Source organism: Canis aureus, chromosome 10, assembly GCF_053574225.1.
Source record: "Canis aureus isolate CA01 chromosome 10, VMU_Caureus_v.1.0, whole genome shotgun sequence".
NCBI classification, from domain to species: Eukaryota; Metazoa; Chordata; class Mammalia; order Carnivora; family Canidae; genus Canis; species Canis aureus.
The window spans coordinates 13,089,504-13,110,286 of NC_135620.1; the positions used below are offsets into that span (position 1 = coordinate 13,089,504).

The 20,783-nt window shown below is 37.1% G+C and overlaps 1 protein-coding gene and 1 long non-coding RNA gene across 15 annotated transcripts in view; one reads left to right on the forward strand and one right to left on the reverse strand.

The window, feature by feature from the left end:
• Window positions 1–9,746, forward strand: part of LOC144321983 (uncharacterized) — a 67,554-nt gene extending 57,808 nt beyond the window's left edge. Inside the window, exon 3 of the long non-coding RNA XR_013387533.1 lies at window positions 9,507–9,746. This is a non-coding gene — a long non-coding RNA (uncharacterized LOC144321983). The remainder of the gene's footprint in view (window positions 1–9,506) is intronic.
• The window catches only part of LOC144321982 (uncharacterized), a 566,375-nt gene that overhangs the window by 303,384 nt on the left and 242,208 nt on the right, over window positions 1–20,783 (reverse strand). The window lies entirely within an intron of this gene.

Sequence of the window (20,783 nt, forward strand, 5' to 3'; positions counted from 1 at the left end):
AACTGCCAAGTATGCTATCACTTTCTAAATGAAGAGAAACCATTAGCGGAGGAAGTTTCTCACACTTTTCTTGTAGCCTAACCTTTAGTTTACATGATGAGACAAATCCATAACAACAATTAATCACTTCAAGAGTGGCTGTTAACTAAATTTGGATTTACACTCTCAAATCCTTCAATTCACTAGCCAAAATTCTTCCTAACAGGTTTATATGGGGTTTTTTAGCATCAGAAATGCATACTTTAAAAGAACACAAATAAGCAGTATAAGAGATCTAATTTCATAAAAGGAACTTAACCAAGTGACAATGACTAGCATTCAATAAATTAGAAAAAAACAACAGGCTTTATATTTGTGTACCATTTCAGGACAGCAATTAGAGTCCTAGATTTTTTTAAACACTGAGCTAAAACACACAGTAAAATAGTATATCTTTCTAAATAGTGACCATTTGTATCCATGTAATAAGAGCTATTTTTCATTCTCAATAATTTTCTTCAGAATAAGAAAATAATAAAGTGACCCTAAAAGATAAGTAAAAAAATTCTCCAAGTTTACAGCTTTGATAGAGTGATCTAAAACTTGACAAAACAAAATTTCACCATAAAGCTAAGTGACTTGAGCCCTTCACATGATTAACTAGAAAGTTCTTTGCCTTTCAGTCACCCAACAGACGTATTTTGAGCACCATGCTACAAAATCTGAAATCATGTTGAAATAACACATATAACCTAAATAAAGCTAGAATATGCCTTTAATTTTTACTGTCTGGGTAGAAAACTTAGGAAGTCTGGAAAACAAATAGCAATTAATCTCACCCTTTAGTTAACATTATAAAACTTTGGAAGAGGAAGAAAGATGCGGCAAATATTCGACCACTACAAATTTCAGTGCTATTAATGGCTTTTCTGTTTCAGGAGCATACTAACTCCATCTCAGTTGTCTGGCAACACAAATTAATACCAATTCCAGAACTCATATTCCATAGAGGCAGAAAGCATCTCTCACAGGCTCTAGTCCTCATTTCTTAAATCTTTCCCAGGAAAATACATGGATCCTCTCATTTGTATAGTCTGAGAGAGATGACTGCCAATTCAGGGAGGATTCTGGTATCTATTCATAGCCACTGTCCTCACTGCCATGATGGATGGCTGCCACAAAGTACCACTGTGGAGAGTTGCTTCCCCAGGCTCCGGCCTTCAGCCTCAGAAAGAAGGGAGAAAGGGTGAAAATAATGTAAACGAGGAGGATAAATATAGTTTGGTAACTACTGCTGGAATTATTTGAGGAGTTAAATACTATGATAGAAAATATACTTTCCTAGAAAGAAGTATTATTAAGAATGTTGACAGGATGACTCTAGATATCAAGACATCTTAGATTTATATGTTATTCACTTAGGACTGGAAAGCTTGGGAAGTAGACAAAGGGAGTAGAAGCTCAAATGGAGTTATTCACTTCATAAGAGTTTTTTCTTCTAAGTCTGCCCAGAGGAAAAAGTTTGAACTTCAGCAAAAAATTTTCCCCAACTCATTTCAGTAATATAACTCTCCTACCAAACTAAAATTATACTTCTTTCACTTATCTTAGTCTTCAGATCAGTTAACTATGGTCATTTTATATTTTGCAGTTTAAAACCACTATCCTTAATAACACAGAATTGACTAATTTTTCTTTCTCTGTCATTGCCATGTGCTCAATTTTTTGGTAAACATGTGATCAAACAAATAAACATATGTTTATTTGTTGCCATGCAGGTCTTTAAAACTCCTTAAATTATCAGAATATAATTTTCTGAAAGCTTAGCTTAATTTTGGCTTTCTTCTTTCAGATAATTATTACATTTACACCATGCTACTCTTTACTTCTTGGCTTTGATTCTGTGTTCTTCCTTCCAATTTGTGTATATCTTACTTCATTTGTAAATGACCAGAGAGTTCCCTGTAGATACTGCAGATTCTTTAGATGCCTCACAGTATGTTAACCATCAAAATACATTTTCCACATGTAATTATAATACAGAAACATTTTCTTCCAGTTAAACTTTTCTTGGAATTTCTGAACTGACAGTTAACTTTTATTGGATAAAGACTTGTTGAAATCTCCTTTTGCACGTCCAACATATATGTTTTTCTAACTGGTCTTACTTAATCTTTTGTGTTGCTTTTGTTCTAAGGTTCTGATTCCTACTAATTCATCAATCAGGCAGATCTTTTATATCAGTTTAAACTGTGTACAGAGTACAAATTTCCCCTTTTGTTTCCTTAAAATGTCCATGCAGTCCCCTAAGATTTTGACTGCATGTTAAGCTCTACACCATGATCAGCTGTTCTGTGCAAAGCACTCTGTAAATCACTCAGATGTGTGCCATATACTGCAAGTTATTAAATAGAGCAAATATTAAAATAGTCATTTTTTTAATTTGAGATTGGAATTCTTACCCACCCACATAAGAGACATTTCCTTGGCTACATTTTCCTGGGAATAGATGGATATATTACAATAAGTCATTCTGCATAACTTGATCTACACATGATAGATTTTTCGTGCTATTATTTTTGCCCAGCTCTGGGTCAAATATTTTCATTAGCAGACTCCCCAGTTTGAATTCCAAGAATGGTTCCATTTTAACTCTTTCTCTGTAGAGTGTTTTGAATTTCCCATTTATTTCCTTTATTTTTATAATATACCAGAAACTCCTCTAAGAGAATTAAACTTTGATTAAGAACTAGGTCAGATTATATTCTGCTACAACCTTGGTGGTGTCTTTCCATCATTCCTTCAACAAATACAGAATGATTAAATACTAAAATAGTCACTGTTCTAGCTACTAGCATTTCAAATGAAAACAGAACAAAACAAATCCCTGTCCTGAAAAAGTTCACTCTTTACTAGGTAAGAACACAATAAATAAGGTAAAAAAATAAACATATATGTTAGAAGGTGATGAGTGTTCTGGAGAAAAACAAAGCAAGGGGAGGAATATGAAGTTTAATATATGTGCAGTTTGTGATGCAGTAGCTAGGGTTTGCTTTCACTCAGATGGTGACAGCTGAGTAAAGACCTGAAGGAGAAATTCAATTGAACTTCCAGGAAAAGAGTGTTTTAGGGAGAAAGACAAGTATCAAAACCTTGGGCTGGAAATCTGATTGAAATGTTTGAGGAGGGGCAGCTCGGGTGGCTCAGTGGTTTAGTGCCTGGCTTCAGCCCAGGGCGTGATCCTAGAGACCCGGGATCGAGTCCCGAGTCAGGCTCCCTGCATGGAGCCTGCTTCTCCCTCTGCCTGTGTCTCTGCCCCTCTCTTTCTGTGTCTCTCATGAGTAAATAATTAAAATCTTTAAAAAAATCACTTAAAAAAGAGAAATGACTGAGGAATAGCAAAGAGGCTAGTATAGGTGGTAAAGAGTGAACATTTGAGAAGGTAGAGTCAAAGAACAATTGCATAAGCTTCTCTGTGATTTGTAAGGCTATTAGTCTCATGATATAGGAAGCCATTGTTGGATTTAACTCTCTTGATCTAATGTCATATAATCTTATTTATGTCATATGGTCTTATTTTTAAATATTACTAAAATGGCTCTGAGAAATAGACCAAAGGAAGGCAAAAGAGAAAAAGACAAAAACAGCTTGGACTGTTGCCATACAACAGATTGGAGAAGAGGCAATAGTAGCTTGGGGCAATGCATTAGTCATAGAAGTTGGGAGATATAGTCAGATTTGCAATATATTTTAAGGCAGAGTTACATATTTTGCTGACAGTTAGAACATGGATTATGACAAACTAAGAGAAAAGGATGCCTCTGAAAGTTTTAGCCAAGGCAAGTGGAAGAAGTAGTTGCCCATGATTGTAGAGTAGGATTTTGTGGGTGGTATTAGAGGAAGAGAGAATATGACTTCAATTTTTCAAGTGTCAAGTCTGAGATGCCCAGGAGATACTCAGCAGGACATATTTGGGAAGCCAGTGGGATATATGTCTAGAGTTGAGCAGAGATGTAGACTGGAATTACGTGTTGGATCAATTAGCTCATGGATGGATATTAAAAGCTTAAAGACTTGATGAAATTCCCAAAAAAGTGAATGTGTAAAGAAAAATAAAGAGAAAAAAGTGTGTGCTGGGATGCTCCAACATTAAGAGATCAGGGAGGTAAAAAACAATAAATAAAGACGATAGAAAAATAATGTCTAGAGAGGTAAGAAGAGAAACAGAGAGTATGGTATCCTCTAAGAGAAGTAAAGAAACTCTTTCAAGGAGAAAGTAGTGATCATGATGCTATAGTTAGGTAAGATGAAGTCTGAGAATTGTCCTCTGGATTTAATAATATAAAGGTTGAGTTCAGATGGGAATAATTATATAGGTGAGGCTGAGAGAGAAAGGGAGACTAGAAATTGGAAAAACATTTTTTTTAATTTAAGGATAATTCTCTTTCACATTACTATACAAAAGATATATACATCGAGTTGTGGCTAGAATGAAAGAAAGTGGCAAAACAATGAATTTTGTATGTCTTAGTTTTTATTTGTTTTTGTGATGAAACCATAGGGAGCATATTTGTGTGGTGATGAGAAAGTGGTTGGAGAGATGCAGAAAATGATGATGCAAAGAACAGGAGGGGGAATTACTGAAACAATGTCCTTGAGGTGGAGAGAGAGAATGTGACAGTGTGGGGAGTTAGTGCAAGAGTTCACTCATGGCACCAGGAGAAAAGATTAAGTAAACAGAATCTGGTACAGATGTGATAAACAGAGTTGGTGGAAATTCACTTCTGATTTCTTCCATTTCCTCTGTGAAATAAGAAGCTAAGTGTAAGAATGGAGGAGCAGGGGTGAACCTGGGTGGCTCAGTTGGTTAAGTGTCTGCCTATGCTCAGGTCACTATCTCAGGGTCCTGGGAATGAGCCCCATGTCAAGCTCCTTGCTCAGTGGGATGTCTGTTTCTCCCTCTCTCTGCTCTTGCTCTCTCTCTCTCTCTCTCTCTCTAATAAATAAAATCTTAAAAAAAAAAAAAAAGAATGGAGATGCAGGTATTTGGGGAGGAAGGAGGGGGGCAAGAGGTGGCCAGTGGGATGAAACCCTCTGTGTTTGCTAATTGGTGCTTTATCAAAATCAGGCTTCTATCCTCCTGCAGGGACTGGAAGACAGGACCCCCACGTTTCAAAGGGAGGATTATATTTCAAAGGGAGGTTTCTCCCTGAGAAAGACACTTCTGGGTTATAAAACCGGCAGGAGGCTGGGGGATTTTCTGTCTCATAGGTGCAGAGAAAAAATCTACAGTTGAAAGTTTTCTAAGGCAAAGGATATTTTAGGAAAGGGAGGTCAGGGACCTAGAGTGAAAGAGAAACCTGCCCAAAGTTTGGTCAGGCTGAAGGAAACAGTGAGGCTGTCTTGATCACGTTAAAGGCCAGGGTGAGAGGAGTGACCATGAACCAAAAGTTAGACCTGTCAGTCCAGCTCTGTACTCTGTACTCATGCTACAACCCGACACGTCAGATAGTTTGATTTAGGGAGAACTGCGGTGTTCCTAAGTGACAGTGATAAAGCAGAAGGACAAAGGAGTGGAGGGTGTATGCCAGGAGGCGATTCAAATGAAGGACCAGAAACTTTAAAGATACATAACTGAAGGGAAAGGGGAGCACCTGGGCATAAAAGGGATAATGAAAAATTAGTAAGCTCATTGGTCTGAAGGTGTTGGTAGGGTAAAGAATTAGGTGGCTGTGGAAGTAGAGGGTGTAAGCAGAAAAGAGAGAAGGTGGTGGCCAGAGGTGTGGTGCTTAGAACTGACAAGATCTGGAGGGTAACAGTAGGGAAAGGGGCTGATCCAGAGGGTAGGACTAGATCCGTGGCAGCAAGGAGGTCTGGAGAAGCCTGGGTGGCTCAGTGGTTGAGCATCTGCCTTTGGCTCAGGGTGTGATCGGGGTCCTGGGATTGAGTCCCATCTCAGACTCCCCACAGGGAGCCTTCTTCTCTTTATATCTCTGCCTCTCTCTGTATCTCTTGTGAATTAAAACTAAAAAAATCTTTAAGGAGGGGGTCCCTGGATGACTGAGTTGCTTAAGTGTCTGCCTTTGGCTCAGGTTATGATCCTATGGTCCTGGGATGGAGCCCCATGTCCCCAAGTCAGGCTTCTTGCTCAGCGGGGAGTCTGCTTCTTCCTTTCCCCCTGCCTGCCACCACCCCCACCCTGCTTGTGGTCCGTCTCTTTGTGTCAAATAAATAAATAAATATCTTTAAAAAATAAATAAAACAAAATCTTTAAGGAATAAGAAACAGTGAGCCAGAGGCAAGACAGACCATAAATTACATTTAAAATAGTGGCAATTATTTTCTAGTGCCCAGCAGTTCATCCAACAATAATGGAATAATTGCTAAAATGTAAATCATCAGTCTCTCTAGTAAATCCATTGAACAAAAAAAAAAAAAAAAAAAAAAAACTATAAGAAAATAGATCAAAATGTTTACTTTTTTGGAGAAAAGACTGAATTATTTGAATCTCCTTTGATTCCTATATGTTATTTTCTTAACTCACCATGAATGAGAACAAAATATTTTTCTAATCAGGAAATAGTACGTTAGGACAAAATGAAAGAAAATAATCAAATTTTCTAATGTGTCATTGTGACTAAATCAAGTTACTTTGTGATTAACGCACTTAGTAAATTACTGTTCCTTCACTTGAAAAAAAAAATCAAATTACTCAATACCAATTTCCATTTCATAAATATTTCCATTCATTATTTTCCATGATATCCAGGGCAAATCAAACCTCACATACTTTGGGGCTGTGGTTAGAGTATGGTGTTATTTCTCTGAAAGTCTTATTTAAAATACTTTTCTTTGAGCCAAACTGCAAAAATTCCTTTCTGAGAGTCCATTTTGAAGCATATATATACACACACACACATATACACATATATTTTTTTTCTTCCTTAACTTTGGAAACCATATGGTATTTCAATTTCCAGGAAACTTTAGCAACAGTAAGACTACTTTCCATGAACCCAAGTCACAGCATTCCAGCTTCCTGCCTGGCCTACATTTCTGGCGTTGACAATTAAACCTCAAGCTGCTGGCTAAATCTTCCTTTTGAGAAGAATCCCCAGTCTGGCCTTCAAAAACCATTTTCCTTTAACTTTGTGTTCAGTAAGTTTCTTTAGGCAAGTTACTTGTCATAAAGCTTACAGTTGTGGCTCACAAGCAAGAGATAGAAAAATAAGCAGCTAGAGGCCTTTTTAATATTTATTTTCAATCTGATAACATAATTAAGAGCCATTCTTCAAGACAGTGATATGACAATAATCATTTTCATTCATTTCCACTTATGTCAGAGACTCCCCACAAAAATTAATTAAATGCTTCCATGAACTCTGAGGGCCAGATTTTCTTTAAGGTTCTAATTAAAAAGCCATTATAAAACAACAACAACAACTTTCAACCTGGCAGTGGAATAATGACAAGTTGTGTTTTTGTTTTTTGTTTTTTGTAATAAAAGAATTGAAAAAGAAAAAAAAAATAAAAAAAAAAATAAAAGAATTGCAGATGAGCAAGCAACTCAACCCCATCAGAAACGTTCCAAAATGAGTTAACTCTGACCCTGCCTCCGCTCTCAGCGAAGTCATTTTTTTCAAAAGCTCTACATTTCATCTCTGAATTTGCTAGAAGTTTTAAAAACTTTTCACAAGCACATATTCAATGTTTTGGCAAAGCTTCTGCGAGGTCAAAGATGGAAGTAAGATTTCAATATCAGAATTTTAGATCTAAAATATTCCTTGTTTTACATCCTGACATTAAATCAACACAATGTGAATAGTTAGGAAGGTATCCTCTTTACTTACAAAGCCTGCTCAAAATGATGTTTTCTAACAGTTATTTCTTACCTCTAGATTAGCATTATTTTGCACAATATAATTGTGCAAATTATTTTGCAAATGCTTGCTTCTCCTTAGTAGTAACTTCTAAATTATCAAGCCTCTGAAACTAAGCTAAAAATCCTAATTTTGTAATAGGATTTTGCTAAAAATGACTGGAAGTCTCTAGGAAGTATATATATATATATATACACACACACACACATATATATATACACACACACATATATTTTAGGAAGCATATATACATATATAATGTATATTTTATATTACATATATACATATGTAATGTATATATACACATACACACATTTTATTATAATATGATCAAAGTTTCCTACGTGTCATAATTTTCTTAGATTAATTGAAACTTGATGTTTCAATGTATGTACCTTTCAATGCTGTACCTTTATAGTGTCCCCTATATTACTTTGAAGGTCATATTTCTCATTCATGATTTGCAAATCAAGAATATGGAACACAAACACAGTTATGTGAAAATGGTAATGAATTTTTACATAAGCTATAATTCTATATAGTAGAGGAACATCTATTTTTTCTTTCCAGTGGTGAAGGTCAATATCACAGGTTAAAAAGCAGGAAGTCATTCAATTCCAGAACTCTAAGTAACACTGTTGTCTTTGCAAGAAGTGAAAATTTGAATTATCCTTTGTTTGGGGAAAAATGGAATAATAACAAAAAAGTTTGTCTGGAGGGTGAGCAGATCGGCAGCTATCTGGACCATATATCCTTTGAAACACTTCTTGTATGGCTTCTTTCCTCCTGGTATCTGCTTGTTTTCAGGGGGTTGTATGTACACTATATTATGTATATTCTCTTTTTTTAAGATTCATGTATATTCTTTTTTTTTAAGATTCTTTTTATTCATGAGAGACACAGAGAAAGAGGTGGAGACATAGACAGAGGGAGAAGCAGGCTCCCTGCAGGGGAGCCTGATGCAGAACTTGATTCCAGGACCCCAGAATGATGACCTAAGCTGAAGGCAGACATCAACCACTAAGCCACCCAGGAGCCCCTATTCATGTATATTCTTGATCAAAAAGTTACCTATGGGGAATCAGGAGCAGAGACACAAAAGACCACAGGAAAGGCCTACTAGCTTGATCTTCTACTCAAGAATATGTTATCCTGTACTTGTGCTATCTCAAACGTGATTGTACTTAAGGCTGAATAATTCAGACTATAGTAGATGTTCTGATATCAAATTACTATGTTGACAGCATAAGACCAGACCACATCCCTGTAGATGTGAGTGGCGTTCTAAATAAGAAGAGTGGATATTCTGACTGCAAATCATGCAATGACAAAAATGAAAAACAAAGATGTAAGCCTTTTAAAGCAAGTGCCAAAGAAACTGTCCCCAGCATCCTCGGGGCAATTTTGAATATAGGTGGTTTAAATATTCCTGAGCAGTAAACTCAACTTTTCTCAAGCAGCATCAGTCTAGCACCTGTGCCCAAGAGCATCCTGGAAAGCCTCCTGACATTGAATAACAGCTGGTGGTGTCTACAAGTAGTCACATTGAGGAGTTGTTGTAACTTATTTGCACCAAATTTCCCTTCCCTTCCTCCCAGTCCTTCTGTATTCTGATTACATTTTCCAACCTTATCTCTATTTCCACAGGAGAGAGAGTGAGGAAATTGAGGACTTTGCCTTGAGATGGCAGCAAGTAGCCAGAGAAGGAAGGAGTACCGATTGGAAGTAACAGCATTAATCCATAATGTGACATGTGGCTGATGTGGCCAGTGACTACAAGGACTAAACTGAGAGGCATGAAGAATTCTTAGGAAATTTTTTATAACACCGAAGGAGAAAAACCTGCTAAAACACTACATTTCATGCATCCAAGTGTGAATAAGCACTTTAGCCATTTTGATTTGGACATATGTTCAGTATAAAACTTACAATTAAATATTTTTATTGAAGTTTTCACCTACTGAATGGGAGAAGATACTTGTAAATGATATATCTAATAAGAGATTAATATCCAAGACACAAAGAACTTACACAACTCAACACCAAAAGAACCTCAAATTATCCAAATACAGTAGCCAGAGAACCTGAACAGACATTTTCCCAAAGACATACAGATGGCCAACAGATACATAAAAAGATGTTCAACACTACTCATCATCAGGGAAATGCAAATCGAAATCACAATGAGATATCACCTGAGCCTGTCGGAATGATTAAAATCAAAAGCATAAGAAATAACAAGTGTTGGTGAAGAATGTGGAGCAAAAAGAAGCCCCATGCATTGTTGGCGGGAATGCAAACTGGTACACCACCATGGAAAAAAGTACAGAAACTCCTCAAAAAATTAAGTAGATAAATATAATATGATTCAGTAATTTCACTACTGGGTATCTACCCAAAGAAAACTAAAACACTAATTCAAAAAGATAAATGCACATCTATGTTTATGGCATCATTATTTATAATAAGTCAAAAAAATGGAAGCAAAATAAATATCCATGGATGGATGGATAAAGAAAATGTATGTATGTATGTAAATATATGTGTATATATATATGCATTCCATACGTATATGTATAATGAGGGAATATTACTCAGCCATAAAGAGAATGAAATCTTGCCATTTGCAATAACATGGATGGACCTAGAGGGTATAATGCTAAGCAAAAAAAGCCAGTCAGAGCAAGACAAATGCTATATGATTTCACTCACATATAGAATTCAAGAAACAAAACAAAGAAATAAAAAAACAAACAAAAACACATTCTTAAGTAAAGAGAATAGATTAGTCATTACCTGAAGTGAGGTGGGTAGGGAGAACAGATACAATAGATAAAGGGGATTGAGGGTGTACCTATTTTGATGAGCATTGAATAGTATAGAGAATTATTGAATCATTATACTGGACATCTGAAACTAACATAACACAGTATGTTAATTATACTTAAAAATTTATTGAAGTTTCCTTCACTGGCTTTCATTTCTTATGCTCACATAGTAGACCTAATATTGTCATATTTGGGACAGTCTTCTTGCAAAATCGGCCTTTGACTGGCATGTGGAACCTATGAGGGCATGGGGCACAGGAGCATTGGTTTGATGTCCAGATAGTAAACATGATTGGGAGTTCTGAAACAGACATTATTCCTAGTTCTTTTTTTATTGAAGTTCGATTTGCCAACATATAACATCCAGTGCTCATCCCATTCGAGTGCCCTTGTCAGTGCTCATCACTCAGTTACCCCATACCCCCGCCCACCTCCCCTTCCACAACCCTTTGTTCATTTCCCAGAGTTAGGAGTCTCTCATGGTTTGTCTCCCAGTTCTGAATCCAGTTCAAAGTGTGTCCAAACCAATTAAACTAGTAGGGAAAATGGCACCACCTTGGCATCCAGATTGATATCCTAGTTCTTTATTAAGTCATTCATTTTTCATTCAATTATTTATTAAGCCTCTCCAGTGCCAGGTACTGTTAATGGTATTAGGAATAGAATAGTGAACAAGACAGTCTTTTCTAATAAAAGTTGGACAATAAAATAAAACTAAAGGAAAATATATAACATCTGGTAGCAATAAAAGCCATGAAGGAAACTCAAACAAAGTAAGAGAAGAAAGTATAGAAGAGATGGTGCCCAGGGAAGCACCTAGCAGGAAAGTGATTCTTATTAAGGGCACCCCTAACAAGGGCAGATTCCTTTAGATTCTTTGTGGACATTGAACATCTGTCAGGAAACCAAAAAATAAAAAAAAAAAGACAGGACAGTTACTGGGCACATGCAGGATATCCAGGCAAATCCAGAAACAACTGGGAGATTTTGGGACACACTGCATGTCCCTATGCGCATGGGGTTAAGAGGGTAAGAGCCATTGATTGACATTTGAGTTACTACTTATTAGTACAAACTCACTGTGCCCAGAATCTGCTAAGATGTAGGAATAGTCAGATGATATAATAAATGGCACAAATAGAAATGGAATAATTGAGAAAGACAACTGGAAATTTGGCCCTGGAGCAAAGATCAGAGATCACTCCTGAAGATATATATTTGGGAGTCATAGAAACAGTGGTAAAACAATAATAACAGTATAACAAGACAAGCAAGAGTCAAAGTTGGAGTCTTGAGGAATGTTCACATTTAGGTTCCAGGGGGAGGAATAACACAAGGAAAACATTAATTTAAGGAGAATCAAAATAAAGAAATAGCAAAAATACTCCCAAAAGATGAGAGTATTAAAAAAAAAAAAAAGCAGAAGAGTATTCAATAGCACCAAATTCTACCAAGAGACGAGGATAAATGCTAAGGAAGAAAAAGAGTAACTTTGTTTAGAGTATATGTAGAAACGAACAGGAAAAAGCATTATTCATGTGATAAAATACGAAACTAAATTTTATGGTGTTAAGAAGGAATTCAAATGAAACCATTTTGGAGCAGGTTCCTCAGACATTGAGCCAAGAAAATGACAAGAGGTAGGATAGCACAAACAGGTACTATCACAGAGCTGGCAATTAAATAGGCACTTCATGGTAAATAAATGGATAACAATAAATAACTGTATAAATGGATATTTATAAGTAAATATATATAAATGGATAACAATAAGTGAATATGAGTTTGACTTTATTTTTTATTGTTTGTTGCCATCATTCATGAGGAAAAGCAGAAGGGGAGAAAATTCTCTCTCTGGAATGAGAGAAATTGAAGTTACTGAAGACAGGAGGGGTGGTAAGGAGACCATTACATCAAGCCCCAGAAGGAAAGAGACCTAGAACGTGGAAAGGTGGTGACCTTCCTCTGAAGTAGCAGGATAGACAGAACTTCTTGATGCTTCAAGGTGAAGAACAAATTATATATAAGAGTTAGTGCTTGATAACTGCAATCTCCTTTGAGAGACAGGAGACAAAGTCACTAGCAAAATCTGTGGGCTCTCGTGAAACAGATCTAGAAATGACACAAAATGTCCTGAAATCTTGATTAGAAAATGTTAGCCCCCCCCCCCAAAAAAATAAAATAAAATAAAAAAGAAAAGAAAATGTTAGCCCTTTCAAAGCAGGGACATCCTATTTGAAGACATATCCTATCTCTCCTCCTCCATCTCCCACCCAAATGTGTTCCTGAAAGGTTGGAAACTCAAATGCAAGGAGAGGAATGTTTCCAGATTCCTCATCCATCGGCATGAGGCCGATTTGGGGTGAGAAAAGGTGCCTGCTTCCAGAGCCGTAAAGGAGCATTTTGCCCACTGATAGTGACTCTAGTGAGACCCATGATAGGTTCCTAACTGCAGGTTCCCACCCACAGAATGTTACCAAGATTGACAGGTGTTCAAGGCATCCGTTGGTCTATTTTGGTCGTTTTAAAAACTACAGTATAGTTGATACACAATGTTGTATTAGTCTCAAGTGTACATTATGGTGACTGGACAACTCTATATGCTATACTATGCTCACCACAAGAATAGCTGCCCTCTGTTACCACACAACGCTATCACAATGCTGTTGGCTACATTCCCTACACAGTACCTTTTCCAACTCATACTAATGGCCCTATATAACTCTAGCAAGGGTGATAAAAGCAACCCTTAAGCACAATGTTATTTGATTGAAAATTGCCTAAATCCTACTGACAATAAAAATTTAATAAGCATATTTTAAATGGAATACCTGAAACTATTTATTTGGGCTTTTTGTTCATCTTAACCTATTTTTACCTCAAATGAAATTTATACCTATCATACTTCCACTATAAAAAAAGCCTAAGAACCTATATTTTTAGCTATAAACATGCAAAATTTACTTTTGCAATTCCAAAAGGGAAAATGTATATGAAAAGCGAGTGCTTCCAAGCACATGAATGATGAAAGGCAATTTCAAAGAAACCAAAACAGCCAAGAAAGGAAGAAGGGAATGGGGGAATGGATACACAAAGGGCTATTTCTAGAGACCTGGGCTAAGATTTAAGATGTGTTTCCCCATAAGCGTTGTACCACAAATGACATCTTGGGATTGTACTTTGAAAAGTACAATTCAATAAATGATTTCAGAAGATCTTTTTGGACCATCCTGGGACTGCAACCCCAATTAAACACCAGTGCTATGCGAAAACAAAAAGGCATTCCTAACACCAAATAAATGACTGATAAGCAATGGAGCCCACACAACCCATCGTGTGACAGCCCTTGTTTATACTTGGCATAGAGCCATTAGAAGACTCCAGGCTATCTCAAGAACTGTCATGGCAAATTGGTTTCCTTCCATGGGCCAACTTCAGTTGGTGTGATGTGTTAAGAAGTACTCTGCAGCCATGTTGTGCAAAGGCGAGAAAGAGTACTGTTACTCATGACTTCTATCTTCCATGGCTGAGAGTCCAGTGGAACTACCACCATCTCCTTTGGAGGAAGGGGAGAAGCAGAGGAGACACCCAAAGCAAATTGAAGGGTTTTGTTTCCTCCCGATTCAATTCCCATCAGTTACTCTTAAAAGGGGGAGTGCACAAAGGAGTAGCAGACATGAAGAATGACTGAAAAATAGGGAGAACTCCCCGCCAGCAGTTCTCTTCCAGATACCCACCACCTTGAAGATGACGACAAAATAAAGTGAATGAAGCCAAACTCACTTAGGTAACCAGAAGAGAAAAATAGAATGTAGCAACCCAATAATTTTCATGAGGGCAAGAGTTCCTGGAGGGCATACGTCCTGGAGAATATTCCCTAGAGTGGCCTCATGGGCTAACAAAAAGCTTCAAGGTCAGAATTTTATTGTTGCCATGACTAAAGTTGACACGGGGTAGCTTTTCCTTCTTTCTTTATTCTTTCTTTCTTTTTCTTTTTCTTTCTTTCTTTCTTTCTTTCTTTCTTTCTTTCTTTCTTTCTTTCCTTCCTTCCTTCCTTGCTTCCTTCTTTCTTCTCTCTTTCTTTCTCTCTTTCCTCTCTTCCTACAGAAGTAATTTTATATTTGTACTATAGCATTTTAAATAGGACCTGGCTAAAGAGAGAGAAAAGAGAGAAACTACATTGAAGGCAAGTAACTAGAGCTCTCACTCCTAGTTAATTTTTTTTTTAATCAATAGTAAAGGAATTCAGTGGCTTCTTTCTTTCTTTCTTTCTTTCTTTCTTTCTTTCTTTCTTTCTTCCTTTCTTTCTTTCCTCTCTTCCTACAGAAGTAATTTTATATTTGTACTATAGCATTTTAAATAGGACCTGGCTAAAGAGAGTGAAAAGAGAGAAACTACATTGAAGGCAAGTAACTAGAGCTCTCACTTCTAGTTAATTTTTTTTTAAATCAATAGTAAAGGAATTCAGTGGCCTTTAGTTTTGCCTTGGTGTTTGGGTCTGCATCATTGAAATCAACATCTAATTGCAATTCCTGTTCATTGTTGCTATCAATGGAGTACAGATATAAATAAAAGACATTTCTTAACAAAGCAAGATAAAATAAAACCATAAATTTCAAGTTAATACTTGTCAACTAAATGAGTTCAGCATTTTAGGAGGCAAAGGGCAGAGAGATGTGTCTCTCTCTAGGCATTCATTCCATGTATTGACTTGGAAGTAGCTTTTATAATTAATTCATGATGTTTGACTTCATTTCATTCAAGGTGTGAGTCACACATGAGCTTTGGTTTCTTATCACTTTTGACATAATTATAGCCTAAAAATGTCAAAACGAACTTTTATTTTTTTAAAGAAAATATACAAAGAAATAATTTGATAGAAGAACCTCATATTGATCATCATTTTTCAAAAATTACATTAGTATGGAGGTAGTTTTAGGTAAGATAGAAACATTAGTTCTTTTTTTTTTTTTTTTTGAAACATTAGTTCTTAAGCCTGTATATCCCCCTAGTGCCTTTTAAAAGATAGCTAATATTTAAATTATTTGTTTCTGAGTACTGTTCTCTTTATATTAAAATAAAACAATTTCCTTTGGTTGCCAGGGAGTTTTTCTAAGGTTGATCAACTTCTTATCTTTTTGAAATCACTATGTCAAGGCACCTGGGTAGCTCAGTCAGTGAAGCATCTCCCTTTGGCTCAGTTCGTGATCCCTGTTCCTGAGAAGTCAGCTTCTCCCCCTCCCTCTGCCCCTCCTCATTCCCTCACCACTGTTTTTTTCTTTCTCAAATAAATAAAATCTTTTTTAAAATAAATAAAAAGTAGCTTTTATATATATCCTGCTGGATTTCTTAAAGTTTTGAGATCACCCATTATATTTAGTGTTCATTCCACAAGTCTCTGCAGCTGCAAAAGTTGAAAAGATATCCCCAATTAACTGAATATTTGTAAATATTTCAATTACTCTCAAACACCCCTCTGTGGCTTATCACCAGCCAGTAACTTATATCATCTCATTGAGTCCTCTGTCAGAAACTGAGTCCCAGGGGTAGCTGAGTGTTCTAAACATCAACCAGTAAAACTGCAAAAAAGAAAAAAAGCAAAGGAATTCCACAGTAAATTTGCAAATCTCTTCAGAGACTATATAAAATCAGTATTGGAGAATGACCGGAATCATATGGAAACTCTTCACAAAAGAGGATCTGGCCAATTACACCAGATAACTGAAAAGAGGCATAAGAATAGTGAAGACTGTTTCTAAAGAGAACATCAAAGGATCCATAATGACCTTTAGAAATTTTTTTTTAATTCTTGGCTTTTTAAAAAAAAATTATTTATTTATTTTAAAGAGAGAGAGAGAGAGAGGATGGGCAGAGGGAGAAGCAGAAACCCCACTGGGCGGAAACTCCCAACTAGGGACTCTATCCTGACCTGAGCCAAAAGCAATAGTCAAAGAAGTCAGAGGCAAAACCAACTGAGCCACCCAGGCACTCTGTTTGTTTGTTTTTTTTCCCCCTTCATTCTCCTGTTCTAATAAGTAATCAAACATCTATGAGCCACACACACATACATACACACACACACACAAGGGCATATATATCTTTTCAAATTAGCATTTTGTTTTCTTTGGGCAAATACCCAGTAATGAAATTACTGGATCATATGGTATTTCTATTTTTAATTATAAAATATTTTATATAGGATACATTTTTGCTATATCCACAGTAAATGCCAGCTTGCTTTATTTTTCAACATACAACTGAAATTAAATGTTTTTCAGTAGTCACAGCGAAATTTTTATTTCTATTTTTCAGTGGATTCTGTAGGTGATTGTACCAGGTAACGATTACTCTCAGGTAACAAGGGTTTCCTTTATGTCATCTACCTTTACCAAATAAATCAAAACCTCTGATTCATTTATTCTTTCTTTTTTTTTTTCATGTCAGACAATGCACAATCAGATGATTAATCTACCCACACGTCTTGCTTTAGCACTCTTCATGGTAAGTCTCTTTTAGTTACCCGGGGTTTCCATTTATCACACGCTATGTAAATTCAGCGTGGCTACAGAAAACAAGACCTTCTATGTTTAGCTTTTAAGTGTTTTTGTGTAATATGACTTAGATGTCACTTTGCTTTAAACATATGGTATTTTTGTTAGTGCAAATGTGTGTGTGTATAAAATAGTAAAGAAATGGAGAGGTATATTATATTAATAGGAGTCTGAATAGAAAGGAAAATATTAAGCACGAGAATTTTTAATAGAACTCAGAAATGCATTGCTTTTTCTGTTTTGTCAATTGATATTTACTGTTGCTGTCATTTGTCATAAAGAAAAATGGTTACCTGATAAATCAACAAAATTGGATGAATATGGCAAGGCAGACTACAGTCTTCCAGATTATATATATTGTATTTGATCTAAGACTTTGTCTTAATTCAGAGAGTTTATACTAATTTCTATAAATATGCATTCTTTGTTCATTTATTAGTTTATCAATTTTCTTAGAAGAACCAATTCCCAAAGTACCAGTAAAACGTGAAGCCCAGTCAACGGGATCAGACCTAAAAGCTGGACTGCCCAGCTCACCTCTCAGACACCTGAGCCGAGGTCTCTCTGTTTCCTGAAACAAATTCCTGAAAATCGGCCTTACAAATATATGCTTCTTTTTCTTTAATTTCAGTAGCAGGCAGCAGCCATTTTAGAAAACATCGGTAGATCCAGAATTTCTGATTTCCTGCCAATTTAGCTAATAGATAAAGTTTCTTATTGCTGATTGCACTAAGCCGAATCTTTTTTTTTTTATCCTCTTAGATTCTAGCGAAACAGCTTTCTAAAAATTCTGGTAGATATATGTAATCAGAGCTCTCTTATTAGTAAGGATAACAAGCACACAGAGTTTGATGGGCACTGAACGAACCCAACTTGACGGTGATGTGCAAATGTCAGAAGCATGTTTGACACTGTAGACAGTAAAGAAGTGTTTTTTAATCTTTTTAATCACCTGATTAAAAGGACAAGGAAAAAATTCCTGGGACTGATTGAGAAGCTTCATTTGTGCTTGAATTTGGGGACTTATTTTACTTCAAAAATTGGCCTAGTTTTTATTTTTTATTTTTTGGCCTAGTTTTTAAATTGTTTGGAGGATTATGAAATTTAAAAAAAAATCACCAGCCACATTGGTGAATTACATTGGAAGCCTACCAAACTTAGAAATTTCAAGAAACAGGTGGTTATGACAGATTAAAATGAATAGAACATCTTGCTCTCAGTAGCAAAGGAAAGTTTCTAAAAGCAGCCTACTTATATTCCATAACTAATATTTCACTTTTAATAGAAGATGAGTTTATTAGTGGTAAAGATATAATTTAATTAGAAAATGCGTTCTCTGAGTGGGTAAAGTAAATCTGCATTTGATATATAGTTTTAAAAATATAATTGGTCCCTCTAGAGGAAATACAACCCCAAAACTGATTCCTTGGGGAACAGAACATAATATAGTAAATGACAAATATTTCGGGATCCCTGGGTGGCGCAGCGGTTTGGTGCCTGCCTTTGGCCCAGGGCGCGATCCTGGAGACCCGGGATCGAATCCCATATCGGGCTCCCGGTGCATGGAGCCTGCTTGTGTCTCTGCCTCTCTCTCTCTCTCTCTCTGTGACTATCATAAATAAATAAAAATTTTAAAAAAAAAAAATGACAAATATTTCTTGTTTTGATACCAGGCAAAACCTGTTTTCCATAAGTCCTATCAGGGTATCTACAGAAGCAATTCCTTAAATTTCTCCAACCACCCAAAAATAATATCACAAAGACATGGATGACCATGTTTTCAGGTCATCCTGAAATATAGATTTCTGAAAATCTATATTTTTGGACAATGAGGTGTTTGAGGGGGGAAAAAGTTTCTTTAGTGAATTAAAATTAGCGACCACAATCCTTACCATCAGATTTGAAATGACACTGGGAATCGTCACCTGGAGAGAAGGCATTGGCTCCGCCCATCCCTCATCGCAGTTAGGAGATCACAAACCACCGAGCCACCAGCACAGCCCAGCTCCCTCCCCATATTAGGGCGAGCAGTGAAGCCAGCGCTCTCTGAATCTCCCAGGGGCAGACTTCTTTACCATCCTGCACCCGAGATTAGAATTATGGCCACTTTACGGAAAGACCCACTTGGTGCCGGAAGAGAGAGGGAACCAGCAGGGGATGAGGAGTAATAGAGCGATGGAGATGGAGAAAAAAAGCTGTTCCCTTGTGCTGAAACAGCAGGGCGGAAACTCCGCGGTGCTCCACCCCCAGTGCTCCCAGGAGAAAAAATCCTTCTCCGCAGAAAATCAACATGACACATGCAACCTAGTCATAAACCCTGGAGTCTCTTCTGCCAGGTCGGGACGAGGTAAGGGATCATTTTCCTAAACCTGAGTACTTTGTGTTTGTCTTTTCACAGAAGTCAAAAAACAGACGCCTGTTACTCTTGGAAACTTCCTCTGACCCTGGGGTAAGGGACGGTGTGCATTTTGCTGCAGGACATGATTCAGCTTCCTGATCTGTGCAGGCTTTCTCCATTCCATCTCTTTCCTTCCCTGTCCTACCTTCCCACTTCTTCTCCCTCCCTTCTGACCGCCCTCCCTTTCTTAAAGAAATGATCTACTGGGACGCCTGGGTGGCTCAGTGGTTGAGCGTCTGCCCTTGGCTCAGGGCGTAGTCCTGGGGTCCTGGGATCGAGTCCCACGTCAGGCTCCCTGCATGGAGCCTGCTTCTCCTTCTGCCGAGGTCTTTGTCTCTCTCTGCGACTCGCATGAATAAATAAATAAAATCTTTTTTTAAAAAGAAAGAAAGAAAAGAAAGAAAGAAATTATCTACCTTGTACTCCTTAGCAAACAGAGAGAACATTTTCTTTGCTTAATAAAGAGGAAGCAGGCAATTGGTTTCCTACTCCTCTATTTTAAAGGGCCATCTTGTAAACTTTAGATGCCCAGCCTTGGGATCCCTGGGTGGCGCAGCAGTTTAGCGCCTGCCTTTGGCCCAGGGCGCGATCCTGGAGACCCGGGATCGAATCCCACGTCGGGCTCCCGGTGCATGGAGCCTGCTTCTCCCTCTGCCTGTGTCTCTGCCTCTCTCTCTCTCTCTCTCTATCACAAATTAAAAATAAATAAATAAATAAAACTTAAAAAAATAGATGCCCAGCCTTCTGATTTGTAGGGTGAGATCCAGGGCCTTCAGGGCTATAAAACCACACCCCTGAGATGAACCTCGTAGTCTCTCCCAAGATACACAGGAAACAATTCACAAAAAGACTCTCGAGGAGAGAAGTCTTAAGTTTCCTTCTGCATTCCTGGAAAAGTCTGAAATCCTGGCCGGATTCCATAGTCTATTACCTACTTGCATGTAGATCTGCTAATGCTTACTCGATAATAAAATGTGTTCTTTCTCTCTCCTATGTTGGTGTGGAGATTGATGTATTTCCCCCATCCTTCCTTCCTCTCTCCTTCTTTCTTACCATTTCTCTTTATTTTCACAAATATCAAGAAAGCACAAAGAGCAGTGTGAGAAATCCAGAAATCCAAAAAAAGACATTGGAGCGTGACAGCCTA